The sequence below is a fragment of the Heptranchias perlo genome, unplaced genomic scaffold (genome assembly GCF_035084215.1).
Source record: "Heptranchias perlo isolate sHepPer1 unplaced genomic scaffold, sHepPer1.hap1 HAP1_SCAFFOLD_463, whole genome shotgun sequence".
Classification (NCBI taxonomy): Eukaryota; Metazoa; Chordata; class Chondrichthyes; order Hexanchiformes; family Hexanchidae; genus Heptranchias; species Heptranchias perlo.
This window is the reverse complement of record NW_027139477.1, coordinates 149,260-165,895: the sequence shown is the minus strand read 5'-3', so window position 1 is coordinate 165,895 and position 16,636 is coordinate 149,260. Positions and strand designations below refer to the sequence as shown.

The following is a 16,636-nucleotide window of genomic DNA, read 5'->3' as shown; positions in this document are numbered from 1 at the left end:
TCTCACTGAAGCAGAGTGTGGCCGCTCTGTATCTGTGAGCATGTCGGTGACGAGGTTAGCTCTGATATTGGTCGCTTTCAATTTTTAAGATCTCACCAAGCTCAGGGAAAAGAAACCGAGAATCGAATTGTCCCTGTAAGTGATGAATTGAAGGGATTGGTGCTCCAAGCAGATCTGGAAAATGCACAGTGCGGTCGCTCAGGAATTCCAAATCCACCCTCTGGCCACTCGGCGATCATATTAACTGAGCTTTACTCTGGCCCAGTGTCACCGCGCTGAAATCGAGTATTTCTCCGGCACGTTTCTCTTAACTTCACAGTTGCTGGTTTAAGAGTGAAGACCGGCTCGTTGGATTTTCACTCCTGCAAGTTTCAACCATTCATTTTGCAAAAGTGAATTGATAGTAGACAGCTGTTATATGGGCTCCTGCAGTCTCAACGTTTAGCTCATGGAATTACACATTTAGCATAGGGCTTTTCCGCTTGTCTCGGTGGCGCAAAAGTTTGATGATTCGAGTCCTTATTATATTTTTCCTCAGGATTCATCGCCTCAAAGTTCCAGGGTTTCAATGTGTGCTTTGTCTGCAAGAAAATGTACCGTGATCATTGCCGGCTGAGCAGGGCTGATATTTCACCATTTACCCTGCGGTCGGAAATCAGGAACATGAATCATACAAAGGAATGGAACATTGGCTTCAGGGAAATCACAATTCATCTTGACAGACAAACCCCTGAAAGGCCCGAAGGGAGGTCACACTCGCAGTAAGAGAGCTGGTTCGCTGTGACAGAGAGGTTACTGCAGTGAGTGAGACCAGACTGTTTCTATTTTCAGAGGATAAATGTCACACCCTTTATTTTGGAAAAGCAAAACGGTGGGGATTTTTATCACAGCCCGATGCCTTTAGTGTTGGATTAGATGTTCCCTGTTGCGTTACTTTCATCTTCATCGGAGAACCGGTTCGGGCGTTCCTGTGATAAACGGCGACAATTGCCTGTTAATGTTAAATTTAACAACGGCTGCGCTGAGTTTTTAATCCCACTCTCAAGATGCAGTCTGTAAAATGATGAAATTTCATCACATGCAAAGCACAAAAATCTTATTAAAGTTTTGACTGTCTCTCGGTAACCACGTCAGCATCTCCTTCAGTCTGAAAGAGAAAGTTATCGGTTGATTAATGGTGATTAAAACAGTCATTCAACTACGAACGGTTTAATTAGCTTCATGTAATTATTTATTAAGTTCATAACTCGTGTTAAAGTTAATTCCCTGATTGGGAATGGAACCACCCGGCGGTGGTGACGATCCGGATTCTTTCCCCTCAGTCTGGTTCAGTAATAACTGAAGTCGAATACATTTTAAAGTCCAACACATCTTTAATAGCAGCGTTCTTAGTCTGCAGCATTGACTTGGACTCCTGATAGAGTCCCTCTATGCTGGCAGAGCAAGAACAAAAACATACAGAAATCCACACGTTTTTATGCAGATGAATAGGGTTGGAACATACTTAACGAGGGTCAACACCAATCATAAGCCGGGCATAGGTTGCCATGCGAGGTTACATTATTTCCGGCCAATCATAAATCGTCCATGTGCTGATCATGCTGCTGTTAGACATCAAAGGGGATAACTTCCTCACTTTCCAACTTAGAATGTTCTTCCCTGTTCCTTCTGTTCCTTATCTCCCAACCTGGAATGTCTTTCAACTTTGGCGAAGCTCGTTCCCTATATTGATCTGCCATAAACATGGAGACATTCAGACCAGTCCTTGACTCACATCAAAGACCTATCATTGCTAAGACCATGCAACCCTGCTGACTACGCAAACATATGGCCCAGCAGGAGGGCCAGGCCACTTGTATCAATCTCAGTTACTAACTAATTAACCCTTTCTAACCATTTTGCATTCTGCTTCTTTGCCACGTAGGCATTTTAATATTTTACTAAAAACTGACCACGTAGGGATTCTCAGTGGGAGCACTGAATTTTCTCCGACAGGATTGCGCACGGGACACCATGGGACACTGATTCTCTGATGGTTTACTGGGTAAAGGCCCTGATCCCTGGTCTGTGCTGATTCTCTGATAGTTTAGTGGGATTCATTCTGTATCTCTCAGTCTCTGGTACAGTGTGCGAGTGTGGGATTCATTCTGTATCTGTCACTCACTGATACAGTATGTGAGTGTGGGATTCATTCTGTATCTCTCAATCTCTGGTACTGTGTGTGAATGTGGGATTCATTCTGTATCTCTCAATCTCTGGTACTGTGTGTGAATGTGGGATTCATTCTGTATCTGTCATTCTCTGGTACAGTGTGCGAGTGTGGGATTCATTCTGTATCTCTCAATCTCTGGTACTGTGTGTGAGTGTGGGATTCATTCTGTATCTGTCAGTCTCTGGTACTGTGTGTGAGTGTGGGATTCATTCTGTATCTGTCAGTCTCTGGTACTGTGTGAGAGTGTGGGATTCATTCTGTATCTCTCAAACTCTGGTACTGTGTGTGAGTGTGGGATTCATTCTGTATCTGTCAGTCTCTGATACTGTGTGTGAACTTGGGATTGATTCTGTATCTTGTCAGCAGTGTGTGTGAGAGTTTGTGATTCATTCTTTATATGCAGTCTCTCATACTGTGTGTTAGTGTGGGATTCTTTTGGTATCTGTCAGTCTCTGTTTCTCCATGTGAGTGTGGGACTCATTCTGTATATACAGTCCCCAGTACTGTATGTGAGAGTTGAATTCATCCTAAATATGCAGTTACTCATACTGCATGTTAGTGTGGGATTCATACTGTACCTATCAGTCCCTGGTACTTGATGAGAGTGTGGGATTAACTCTGTGTCTGTCAGTCTCTAGTACTGTATGTGAGTTTGGGATTCCTTCTGTATCTGTGAGTGTTGGATTCATTCTGTGTCTGTGTGTCTCTGGTACTGTATCTGAATATGAGTTTCATTCTGTATCTGTACGTAATTATTATCTCAGATTACATTATTGCGTTCAATACTTTAGCTTTAATATCTTAATGTTTGAAGAGTTTTACTCCTAATTTAATTTGTAAATATGGACACACTTTAGGATTTAATGTTGGAGGTTTTAATCAGATAATTTGTGTGCTTTTTGGACTGCTATTAAATCTGTATCTCTGTGAGTACTATTGTGGATGATAATGAATCTTTCAAACGGATAAGGGAACATTTTTGAATTGGTTTGTAATGTGGAGATCAGTCTGTAGAAATGGAATTGATACTGTATCTTTCAGTCTAATATTGTATGAGATTTTTGGACTGGTATATAATGTGTATCTCAGTCTGCACTAATAGAATTGATACTCTATCGTTAAATTTCATTCAACGAGTGCATTCTGAACAGGTATCGAATTTGTTTCTCAGGTTTACTATCTTTCAGTATTTCTCAATCGATACTGTACGTGAGGTTTGGATTTGTTTGCAATTTGTAGCAAATGGTTCACTTTTCGAATGGATATTTCATGTATTAAAGTCATGTGTGTGAGAGTTCTGGGATAGTATTCAATTGGAATCTCGGGTACATTATTGGGATTCATTCTGTCCCTTTCAATCGGGTACCATGTGTGATTTCTCTCTGGTATTTAATTCGTAGCTGTGTTGCCCGATTGTGAGATTGACACAGTGCCTTTCAATCTGAGAGTGTGATTTTGGACTGGGATTTTTGTATCTACCTGTCAGCGGGACTGAGTTCGGGGCAAATGGAACAGTGTCTGCCTCACCCGCTCTGTTTGAATGTTGGATTGAAATTGTGTCTCTGGAACTTGGGATCAGTGTGGGACTGACTACTTCTACTGTCTGAGACTGTGGAACTGATGACCTGTCTGTGTCTCTGTGCTCTGTGGGTGATAATGTACCTCCTGTGTGTGAGAAGGAGCTGGCTGCACTCCTCCTTGTGCCTCGGGTGGAGGAAACATCACATTAATTCTGGATCATTCATGGATTCGCCTGTGGAAAGAAAATTATCTCTCGTTACTCAAGAACATGTGAGGTAGTTATCAGTTTAATATCTGTTAATAATCATTTTGAATATCCACAAATGAAAACCAGTGATACAAACAGTGTCAGTGTCTGACTCCACTGCAGCACTCAGCTTCTGCACACCAGGTGTGTTGGGCTGTTTTACAACAATTTCGTGACATCCAGACACAACCCAACCCCTGCACTGATCCATGAATGGGACTACCCGATGGGGCAGGGACCTTTGTCCAGGTCAGGTTTCTAATCCCCTCTCCCATGGGACTAACCGTTCAACCGAAACATAACAGCCGCTGTTTAAATTGTGTCCTTCACACTTCTCACCTGATGCCTGCAATAGATGCTCTTTGTATAACTCCCCACATCCTTACTGTCCGGCTCTGTTTCCACTCTTCACTGTCCAATAACAATAAACAGGGTGAGACTGGAACTAAACCAGGACCATTCACTCCTGGTTTGGGGAGAGAAAGCAGCAATGGTTTTAATAGCAGGTTCTTCCCATTCTCTCTCCCTTCCCCTGGACACACCCTGTCCACACACAGCCCGAGAATGACCTCTCCCTTCCCCCCCTCTCACTCCATGTTCCGGGACCAGTTCCTGATCCACTCCGCCTCTTACAAACAGCCCCCGGACTCCCCCTGCCCTTCCCCCGGACTCTATGCCGATCTCTGAGCCCATCTGCGGACACGGTCCCGGAGCGATGAGCTGCTGTAACGAGGCTGCTCTTTGCTCCCTTCCCCCGGGGGCCGTGATCTCTCCATTCCCGCCTGTCTGAGCAAAGGAAGTGGGTCTGGGGGAATGGTCAGAGGGAATGGGCTCCACAGGCAGTGCAGGAACAGGCACCAGAATGGGAAACAGATGGGATTCCACCAGTGCCTAACGCTGGAATCCAGACTGACTTTACAATCTCCAACTATTGAACTCTAGGTTTCCATCCCTGCTGTTTCTCTCGGGCTCTTTTGATGGGAAAGAGTCTTTCAGAGATAAAGTGGGCGGCTGTGGAATGAGCCAATGGGTTCTGTTCATTCTTGGCTCCCTTACTGATAAAGTAACGTTTGACTCCGAAACTGGAGGGAGGATTCCTCAAACCAATCCTGGAGAAACGGGGGAGGAAAGTGGGAGTCGGTGTATTTGCTGGGACCGTGTAGGATGAATATCAGGCAGCAACAGTCCTAGTTTATTTCAATCGGAGTGAAACTCTCGGTCACTGAGAGTAATACAGAACGGCCCTGAGCTGCAAGATTGCAGAAGGGACAACATGCAAGAGAGGGTTAAATGTGTGACACTGTCCCTGAGAGTGGGATTAATAATGTGTCTGTCTCTGAAATAATATCAGTGAGAGATGAGACTGCATCTTCTGTCACTCCATCTTGGAATAGAATATTTTCCAATTTGTTACTGGGTGGAAACGGGACATTGCAGGTCAGTTTCTCTCTCTCTCCTTTGTACAGATTATGAAGGTGGGATACTGATATTGAGAGTGATACAGAGACACTGATAGGAAGTGTAATTCTGATACTGTGCCTGTCTGTTTTTATCTCTCTAGCGCTGTACATGAAGGTGGAATATTGTTACTGAGTGTGAAACGGACACACTGATGGGAAGTGTGAGACTGATACTGTGTCTGTTTGTCTGTGTGTCTCTCTCTGTCTGTCTGTCTGTCTCCCTCGTGCTGTACAAGGAGGAGGGATACTGTTACTGAGCGTAATATAGACACACTGATAGAAAGGGAAAGATTGATTCTGTGTCTGTGAACAGACCTCCGGTGCTATTGGTGAGACGGTCACTGTCCCTTTTACTGTATATCAACCGGTCTGACGGGGCATTCATCATTCGCCAGTCCTGTTAGGAAAGGTGGAGAGAAACCGTCTGTAACTGTCTGACACTGGACTGTCTGTGAGTGTTGAATTTATTCAGTAACTAGTCGTGTCTGGGTGTTGAGAACGGGATGGAGAGGACACCAGTTACTATTATCTGACAGTCAGTCAGTTTAGCAGGAGAGAGAAACACAGAGAGACTGGAGGAGCCCAGAGTGGATAATTTGTATTTTCATCTTAACCAAACATATCACTCTGTGCGGACAATATAATAATGTAAAAGGAGGAGGACAAGGTGAGACACAGACAGCATTGAGTCTCATTTCACTATAGACGGGCGCAGGACTTGTCCCAGGTGTGGGTTTTGTGTTTAAAGATCACTTAACTAAAAACATCTTGACGATCTGGGGTGACAGACGGACATGACGGGCAGGAAAAGACCAGCTGGTTCATCAATCCTGCCCCACATGCCTGGAGCATCGTGACTGGACACTTCCTACACACACCACCAGCCCCACCCACCGGGAACATGGAATCTCCTGGGAGCGGTTACAAACCAGAAAAAAGGCGGGGAGAGAGTCAGCACCCACCGCACCAGAGAGAGTCAGCACCCACCGCACCAGAGAGAGTCAGCACCCACCGCACCAGAGAGGGACAGCACCCACCGCACCAGAGAGAGTCAGCACCCACCGCACCAGAGAGAGTCAGCGCCCGCCGCACCAGAGAGGGTCAGCGCCCACCGTAGCAGAGAGGGTCGGCACCCACCGCACCAGAGAGAGTCAGCACCCACCCCACCAGAGAGAGTCAGCACCCACCACACCAGCCGGGAATACATTCCAGATGCTCAGTCCTCTCTGGGAAAAGAAGAAGCTCCCAACATCCAGACTATTCTTCCCTCTTTGTGGTCGGAACGCCGGTCCGCTGCTACCCCCCGATCTGTGAAACTGGAAATAATCTATCACTGGGCAAGCTGATCAACCATGAGATGGGAGCCATTGAAACACCGTGGGCGCTCTCCCATTGAATGATATTCTGTGCGGAGCGTTCGGTTTTTCGCGAGGTGAAGAAACTCTTGTCTCTCCTTGTGTGTAAATGTGAGGCGAATCTCAGATGATATTCTCACAGTTGAATCCAAAATTTGAAATGTAACTTGTTTGGAGATGCCGGGGATTGAACCCGGGACCTCATACATGCAAAGCATGCGCTCTTCCACTGAGCTACATCCCCACGGAGCAAAAAGTACCTGAGAAATAAACAAGCAGACACTTTAGAAGTGAAGCCGTGAGCTTTCTGCTCCGTCTCTCCAGGACATCGAGATGCCCAGCGGTCCCGCGTGTTCACAATGTTCAACCTCTGCTTCAGTTCACGGGGTTTCTGCTCCTCTTTACTTTGAACTTTCCAAAAAAAAAGTCTGTGGAAATAAAAAAACCCAATCGCTAATGGTCAGTGACAAGGCTGAAATCCAACCTCTGAATCATAAAGTGAGATGGAAGAATGACAGAGCGTCAAACAGGAACAAGAGCTGGGACTGCTCGCTCGATATTGCACCGTCACACATTCCCCTCAGTCGGCGGCTGCTTTGAGTTGAGCTGTTGAGGGGACCGTGAGATGAAGTCCCGCTCCGGGACAATTTAATGCTTGTGGAGCCTCAGAAGTTGGAACTCGCTGAGCTCAAAAAGCGTCATTCAACTTTCCATGGGTAATTCTGGTGAAAAATTATTTTGGAAGATGCTGAGAGTTGAACCCAGGACCTCAACACATGTAAAACATGCGCTCGACCACTGAACTAAATCCCCAGATTAAAGTAACCTCTCACCAAGGAAAGAAGAACTGATTGTCCTCATTTTATGAGGCCACCCGTCGTGGGTGTGCACTGCACTCACTGCATTTTAATGGGGAAATAATCAATTTATATTATGTAACTATCCCCCACTCACTGCATTTTACTGGAGAAATAATCAATTTATATTATGTAACTATCCCCCACTCACTGCATTTTACTGGAGAAATAATCAAATTATATTATGTAACTATCCCCCACTCATTGCATTTTACTGGAGAAATGATCAATTTATATTATGTAACTATCCTCCACTCACTGCATTTTACTGGAGAAATGATCAATTTATATTATGTAACTATCCCCCACTCACTGCATTTTACTGGAGAAATGATCAATTTATATTATGTAACTATCCCCCACTCACTGCATTTTGCTGGAGAAATAATTAATTTATATTCTGTAACTATCCCCCACTCACTGCATTTTGCTGGAGAAATAATTAATTTATATTCTGTAACTATCCCCCACTCACTGCATTTTGCTGGAGAAATAATCAATTTATTTTATGTAACTATCCCCCACCAGGTTTTAGCTGTTGTCAGAAATAGTCTCTTCGTGGTTGCCAATTGTAGGATTTAAACCACTATTTTCAGGATTATAATCTAATCCAAACTAAGGACTGGTTCCTGACAACAACAAGATCACCACTGGTACTGGTATTACGGTTAAAGGCAAAACCGATTTATTAATCACATCACAATTAGTGCAAAAAGGTGATACTGAACAAAGAGAAACAGTGAGTGTTCCTTGAAACCTCAGGAGTGTCCCTCCAAGTGACTACGGTGCGGTCTCTCTCTCTCTCTCTCTGTCCCTCCAAGTGACTACGGTGCGGTCTCTCTCTCTCTCTCTCTCTATCCCTCCAAGTGACTACGGTGCGGTCTCTCTCTCTCTCTCTCTCTATCCCTCCAAGTGACTACAGTGCGGTCTCTCTCTCTCTCTCTCTCTATCCCTCCAAGTGACTACGGTGCGGTCTCTCTCTCTCTCTCTCTATCCCTCCAAGTGACTACGGTGCGGTCTCTCTCTCTCTCTCTCTCTATCCCTCTAAGTGACTACGGTGCGGTCTCTCTCTCTCTCTATCCCTCCAAGTGACTACGGTGCGGTCTCTCTCTCTCTCTCTCTCTCCCTCCAAGTGACTACGGTGCGGTCTCTCTCTCTCTCTCTCTCTATCCCTCCAAGTGACTGCGGTGCGGTCTCTCTCTCTCTCTCTGTCCCTCCAAGTGACTACGGTGCGGTCTCTCTCTCTCTCTCTCTCTGTCCCTCCAAGTGACTACGGTGCGGTCTCTCTCTCTCTCTCTCTCTATCCCTCCAAGTGACTACGGTGCGGTCTCTCTCTCTCTCTCTCTCTATCCCTCCAAGTGATTACGGTGCGGTCTCTCTCTCTTTCTCTCTGTCCCTCCAAGTGACTACAGTGCGGTCTCTCTCTCTCTCTCTATCCCTCCAAGTGACTACGGTGCAGTCTCTCTCTCTCTCTCTCTCTATCCCTCCAAGTGACTACGGTGTGGTCTCTCTCTCTCTCTCTCTATCCCTCCAAGTGACTACAGTGCGGTCTCTCTCTCTCTCTCTCTATCCCTCCAAGTGACTACAGTGCGGTCTCTCTCTCTCTCTCTCTGTCCCTCCAAGTGACTACGGTGCGGTCTCTCTCTCTCTCTCTCTCTGTCCCTCCAAGTGACTACAGTGCGGTCTCTCTCTCTCTCTCTCTGTCCCTCCAAGTGACTACAGTGTGGTCTCTCTCTCTCTCTCTATCCCTCCAAGTGACTACAGTGCGGTCTCTCTCTCTCTCTCTCTGTCCCTCCAAGTGACTACAGTGCGGTCTCTCTCTCTCTCCCTCCAAGTGACTATGGTGCGGTCTCTCTCTCTCTCTCTCTATCCCTCCAAGTGACTACAGTGCGGTCTCTCTCTCTCTCTCTCTATCCCTCCAAGTGACTACGGTGCGGTCTCTCTCTCTCTCTCTCTCTCTCTATCCCTCCAAGTGACTACGGTGCGGTCTCTCTCTCTCTCTCTCTATCCCTCCAAGTGACTACAGTGCGGTCTCTCTCTCTCTCTCTCTATCCCTCCAAGTGACTACGGTGCGGTCTCTCTCTCTCTGTCTCTTGCTGTGATCTGTTGACTGAAAAGTTCTCTTCTTCCTTGCCAGAATCTTGTTCGCCTTCCTCAGCTTTTGAGGTCTCTTCTTATTCCCTTTTTCATTTTATGAGCAGTTCACTCTCACATCCACATCTCTCAGCCTGACCATTATTCATGTCTCTCAACCTTCAGAAGTTACATTCCAAGCATAACTCCTGGTCCCATCCGTGCCTTGTTGTTACAGACTTAACAGAACCTTATTTAGAGTTTACATTGCGAGCCTTCACAGAACCGTTTGTACAAACAGACTTCTGCTCACTGGCTTGTGGAGGCTCGAGATAGAGAGGCCTGAGCCTGAGTGACTCCTTGATTTAATGAACCTTCAGTCCCTTTATCTACATGTCTTTTAGACATTATGCTATCACAGCACATTCCTCCATTAGGTCTGTTCATTCCCACTTTACTGTTGTCAGCATCCTTTTAGTTTTAACTGCAAACTTGACTATAATAACCATCATGCATCCTTCTCGGCCCACCAGCACTTTCTTATTGAACACACGTTACATGGTTCATTCTATATTAATACACAGTACAGTTTACATTTATAGATACATAGATTCACAGTACATTTTGTTCTACTTCTACTATTGATTATAATTATACTAAATTCTATCTGTTAATGGGTTAATCCTTACACGTTGTTCTTCCTGACTCTAAACACCATAGTTCAGTCCTGGATGTGATTAACTGCAGAATCCAAACCCTGCAGTCACTTGTGAACTCGCTGGTGTCTCAGCACATGTGATAACTGAGTGAATCCCTTCCCACACACGGAGCAGGTGAACAGTCTCTCCACAATGTGTGTGAGTTGATGTGTCAGCAGTTCATTTCTGCTTTTAAAGCTCTTCTCAAAGTTACTGCATTAAAAGGTCACTCAATAGTGTGAACAAGTTGATATCTCAGAAGGTGAGATGAATTTGTGAATCCCTTCCCACACATGGAGCAGGTGAACAGTCTCTCCCCAGTGTCAGTGTGTTGGTGTTTCAGATCATTTGTTTTAAATCCCTTCTCACAGTCAGAACATTTCAGAGGTCTCTTATCAGTGTGAACTCGCTGGTGTCTCAGCAGGTGTGATGACCGAGTAAATCTCTTCTTACACAGGGAGCAGGTGAACGGCCTCTCTCTGACGTGAGTTGTCGATGTCTTCACAATTTGTATCTGTATTTAGAGCTCTTCGTGCAGTCAGAACATTAAAAAGGCCTCTCCCCAGTGTGAGTGCGTTGGTGTGTCAGCAGATTCCTTTTGCTTTTAAACCTCGTCTCACAGTCAGAACATTTAAAAGGTCTCTCATCGGAGTGAACTCGCTGGTGTGTCAGCAGGGTGGATGACTGAGTGAATCTCTTCCCACACACGGAGCAGGAGAACGGCCTCTCCCCAGTGTGAACCCGCTGGTGTATCAGCAGGTGGGATGACCGAGTGAATCTCTTCTTACACACAGAGCAGATGAACGGTCTCTCCCCAGTGTGAGTGCGTTGGTGTGTCAGCAGATTAATTTTGCTTTTAAAGCTCCTCTCACAGTCAGAACATTTAAAAGGTCTCCCATCAGAGTGAACTCGCTGGTGTGTCAGCAGGGTGGATGATTGAGTGAATCTCTTCTTACACACGGAGCAGGTGAACGGCCTCTCCCCAGTGTGAACACGCTGGTGTCACAAAAGTTGTGATGACAGTGTGAATCTCTTCCCGCACACGGAGCAGGTGAACGGCCTCTCCCCGGTGTCACTGCGTTGATGTCTCAGCAGTTCATTTCTGCCTTAAAAGCTCTTCCCACAATCAGAGCATTTAAAAGGTCTCTCATCGGAGTGAACTCGCTGGTGTGACAGCAGGTGTGATGACCAAGTGAATCTCTTCCCACACACGGAGCAGGTGAACGGCCTCTCCCCAGTGTGAACTCGCTGGTGTTTCAGCAGGTGGGATGATCGAGTGAATCCCTTCCCACACACAGTGTGATTGCGTCGATGAGTTTCCAGCTCTGAAGGGTAATTGAATCCCTTCCCACAGTCCCCACATTTCCACGGTTTCTCCGTGGTCCGGGTGTCCTTGTGTCTCTCCAGGTTGGACGATCAGTTGAAGCCTCGTCCACACACAGAACACGTGTACGGTTTCTCCCCGCTGTGAACGGTGTGATGTTTTTTTCAGGCTGTGTAACTGGTTAAAGCTCTTTCCACAGTCAGTGCACTGGAACACTCTCACTCGGGTGTGTGTGTCTCGGTGCTTTCCCACTCACACTGCTGTTTGAAATCTTCTCCCACAGAGAGAACAGACAAACATTTCTCCTTCCACATTCAAAGGCCGATGATATTCAGGTCCTGATGAATCGAGTGACTCTGTCAGATCTTGGCGTGCTGTTTGGTTTGAGTTTCCCTCTGCAAATCCTCCCCTTCTAATACCCTATAAAGGAGTTTATAAAAGTCATCACTGTAAGTACAGGGTAGAAATTCAGAAAAGACAATTCTGGTGTCTACAAAACATTCTTTCCTCTCTTGTGCCTCAAAGCTGTAAATCCCCGTCCCACACACTCTCCCTCCTCCCTGTGCTGAAATCCAAACCCATCGCATCATCTTTCAGTGGTCCTAAAAATGAGTGAAAGGGTGAGAGAGTGAAAGGGTGAGAGAGTGAAAGGGTGAGAGAGTGAATGTGAGAGAGTGAGTGTGAGAGAGTGAGTGTGAGAGTGAATGTGAGAGAGTGAGTGTGAGAGAGTGAGTGTGAGAGAGTGTGAGAGAATGAATGTGAGTGAGTGTGAGAGAGTGAATGTGAGTGAGTGTGAGAGAGTGAGTGTGAGAGAGAATGTGAGAGAGTGAATGTGAGAGAGTGTGAGAGAGTGAATGTGAGTGAGTGTGAGAGAGTGAGTGTGAGAGAGAATGTGAGAGAGTGAATGTGAGAGAGTGAATGTGAGAGAGTGAATGTGAGAGAGTGAATGTGAATGTGAGAGAGTGAGTATGAGAGAGTGAGTGTGAGAGAGTGAGTGTGAGAGAGTGAGTGTGAGAGAGTGTGAATGTGAGAGAGTGAGAGTGAGAGAGAGTGTGAGAGAGTGAGAGTGTGAGAGAGTGAGAGTGAGAGAGAGTGAATGTGAGTGAGAGAGTGTGAGAGTGAATGTGAGAAAGTGAATGTGAGAGAGTGAATGTGAGAGAGTGAATGTGAGAGTGAGTGTGAGTGAGTGTGAGAGTGAATGTGAGAGAGTGAGAGTGAGAGTGTGAATGTGAGAGTGAGAGAGTGTGAGAGAGTGAGTGTGAGAGAGTGAATGTGAGTACAGCAGTGGGCTCGGTGTGGAGAATGAAGTGGGGCAGGTGGAGCATGTTTCAATGGGGCAGCAGTGATCATAATCTCATTAGGTTTAGAATAGTTATGGAAAAGGACAGGGGACAGTCAAATGTGAAAATTCTGAACTGGAGGAGGGCTAATTCCAGTGAGTTAAAAAGGGATCTTGTCCAGGTGAATTGGAATCAAAAATTGGCAGGCAGAACAGTAATTGAACAGTGGGAGGCCTTCAAGGAGGAGTGGGAATGGGTACAGAGGAGACAGATTCCCACGAGGAGGAAAGGAACAGCATCCAAAGCTCGAGCTCGGATGAATAAAGATATAGAGATCACCATTGCTCCTTCATTTACAGACGATCACTGACCTATCATCATTTCTCTTTCATTTACAGAAGTTTCCTGACTGATCACCATTTCTGCTTCATTTGTAGACGTTCCCTGACCAATCACATTTCTCCTTCATTTACAGACGCTCCCTGACCGATCACCAGTTCTTCAATTCCAGAAGCTCCCTGACCGATCAACAATTCTCCTTCAATTACAGACGCTCCCTGACCGATCACCATTTCTTCTTCAATTGCAGACGCTCCCTGTCCGATCACCCTTTCTCCTTCATTTACAGACGCTCCCTGTCCGATCACCCTTTCTCCTTCATTTACAGACGCTCCCTGACCGATCACCATTTCTCCTTCATTTACAGACGCTCCCTGACCGATCCCCATTTCCCCTTCAATTGCAGACGCTCCCCGTCCGATCACCCTTTCTCCTTCATTTACAGACGCTCCCTGTCCGATCATCCTTTCTCCTTCATTTACAGACGCTCCCTGTCCGATCACCATTTCTTCTTCAATTGCAGACGCTCCCTGTCCGATCACCCTTTCTCCTTCATTTACAGACGCTCCCTGTCCGATCACCATTTCTCCTTCATTTACAGACGCTCCCTGACCGATCCCCATTTCCCCTTCAATTGCAGACGCTCCCTGTCCGATCACCCTTTCTCCTTCATTTACAGACGCTCCCTGACCGATCCCCATTTCTCCTTCATTTACAGACGCTCCCTGTCCGATCACCATTTCTCCTTCATTTACAGACGCTCCCTGACCGATCCCCATTTCTCCTTCATTTACAGACGCTCCCTGTCCGATCACCATTTCTCCTTCATTTACAGACGCTCCCTGTCCGATCTCCATTTCTCCTTCATTTACAGACGCTCTCTGGCAGATCACCATTTCTCCTTCATTTACAGACACTCCCTGATTGATCTCCATTTCTCCTTCATTTACAGACGCTCCCTGACCGATCACCATTTCTCCTTCATTTACAGACGCTCCCTGACCGATCCCCATTTCCCCTTCATTTCCCGGCGGGTAGTGAGGGGGGGATAATGTTCACTGTTTTATATTCGGGTCTGGGGCCGCACTCGGGGTTTGTAAAGCCTGAGCCTGGGCCTGAGCCCGGACCCGGGCCCCGGGGTTTATTGAGCCTCTTGCTCCGATCCTCTGACCTGCACCGAACGCGCTCCTCCCGCAGCCTCGACTGGCCGCGCATGCTCAGGACACACTGCCCGATAATGAGTCACTACTGCGCCTGCGCACTGGGCTCCACTGATTCAGATAGGGCACAATCTGCACCGCGCTGCATGCTGGGTGATACAGCCGCCATTGATGATCTTAATATCAGGACGAAAAGCAAAGACATTGGAAGCAGAGAGATCGCGTTTGGACCAAGGATAATAAAATAAACTGAAACCCCAGCGCTTCGAGACATTTAAACCGGCACAAACACACAGCATACAAGCCCCCCCCCCCTCCACCCCGAATTTGGTGAACTCCAGAAAAAAAATTTCAGTGACTTTTATTAATTTCGTTTTATTAACTGTTGCAACTGAAGGGTTCAATTAATGTTTATTTTCCAAATGCACCTCGGGACCGCCAGTCTCACCATTAATCCCGCCTGGCGATTAAGGCGAGTTCCGGACCAATAGGAGGAGCGGAAATTTGTAGGCATTTCATCTAACTCGTGGGGTGTTGCAGGGATCAGTACTGTGGCCTCAATTATTTACAATATATATCAATGACTTGGATGAAGGAACAGAGTGTCTTGTGGCCAGATTTGCTGATGATACAAAGATAGGTGGAAAAGCAAGTTGCAATGAGGACACAACGTGTCTGTGAAGGGATCTTGCCTGGTTAAGCGAATGGGCAAAAAATTGGCAGATGGAATATAATGTGGGAAAATGTGAAGTCATCCACTTTGGGAGGAAAAAATATTTTGCTTTTTCATTTGAATGGAGAAATACTACAAAATGCTGCACTACAGAGGGATCTGGGTTTCCTCGTGCAAGAAAGACAAAATTCAACATACAGATGTAGCAGGTAATCCGGAAGGCAAACGGAATATTGGCTTTTATGTCCATGGGGATGGAGCATAAAATCAGTGAAGTCATGCTACAAATGTACAGGGTGCTGGTGAGACCACAACTGGAGTACTGCACACAGTTCTGAGGAAGGACATACTTGCATTTGAGGCAGTTCAGAGAAGGTTCACTAGGTTGATTCCGGGTATGGAAGGGTTGTCTTATGATGAAAGATTGAACAGGTTGGGTCTGCACTCAATGGAGTTTTGATTGAAACAGACAAGATTCTGTGGAGACTCAATAGCGTAGATGCTGAGAGGATGTTACCCCTCATGAGGGAATCTAAAACTAGGGGGCATAGTATCAGAATAAGGGGTCGCCCGTTTAAGACGGAAATGAGGAGGAATTTCTTCTCCCAGAGCGTCGTGAGTCTTTGGAATTCTTTACCCCAAAAAGCTGTGGAAGCTGAGTCATTGAATACGTTCAAGGCTGAGTTAGACAAATTTTTGATCAGCAAGGGAGTCAAAGGATATGGGGAAAGGGCGGGAAAGTGGAGCTGAGGTATAAATCAAATCAGCCATGATCTCATTAAATGGCGGACCAGGCTCGAGGGGCCGAATGGCCGACTCCTGCTCCTATCTCTTATGGTCTTATGGTAAATTGACTGGAGGGATGTGCTGACAGTTGGTCCTCCAACCAATCGGAGTGTGTGAGGGGCGGGAGTTGCGCCACTGAATGGGCGGGTCTAAGTCCAGATATCCGTCATTGTCTGAAGCATCATTTTTTAAAATTAATTTACATTGAGCTCCAGGAGAAAACTCGACCTTTCTGTTGTGGCTTGAATAAGATGAAACCAGATGAGGTGGAGCAAACATTTCAACATTTGTTCGAAAAACACATTAATCAAGAATAGCCAACATGGATTATTTGAGATAACTCGAGTATACTGATAAAGGGAATGTAGTGGATGTTGTGTTGATGGATTGTGAAAAGGTGTTTGATAAGATGACGGACAGGAGGCTTGTTGATAAAATTAATACGCACGGTATTAAAATGAATGAGGCAGTGTGGGTAGGAAGTTGTGTAAAGGGCAGAAAACAGAGAGTAGTGGTTAATGGATGTTCTCCAGACTGGAGGGATGTCAACAGTGGTGTCCCCCAGGGTCAGTGTTGGGACCATTGCTCTTCTCAATATAGAGAATGATCTGAGCTTGGGTATGTGGGACACAAGGTGAAAATCTATAGGTG

General features: G+C 46.1%; 1 non-coding gene across 1 annotated transcript; it reads right to left on the bottom strand.

Moving 5' to 3' along the window:
• Positions 1 to 6,967: 6,967 nt before the first annotated feature.
• Positions 6,968 to 7,039, bottom strand: trnaa-ugc (transfer RNA alanine (anticodon UGC)). Its single transcript has one exon. It is a non-coding gene; the product is annotated as a tRNA-Ala (tRNA).
• Positions 7,040 to 16,636: the final 9,597 nt, after the last annotated feature.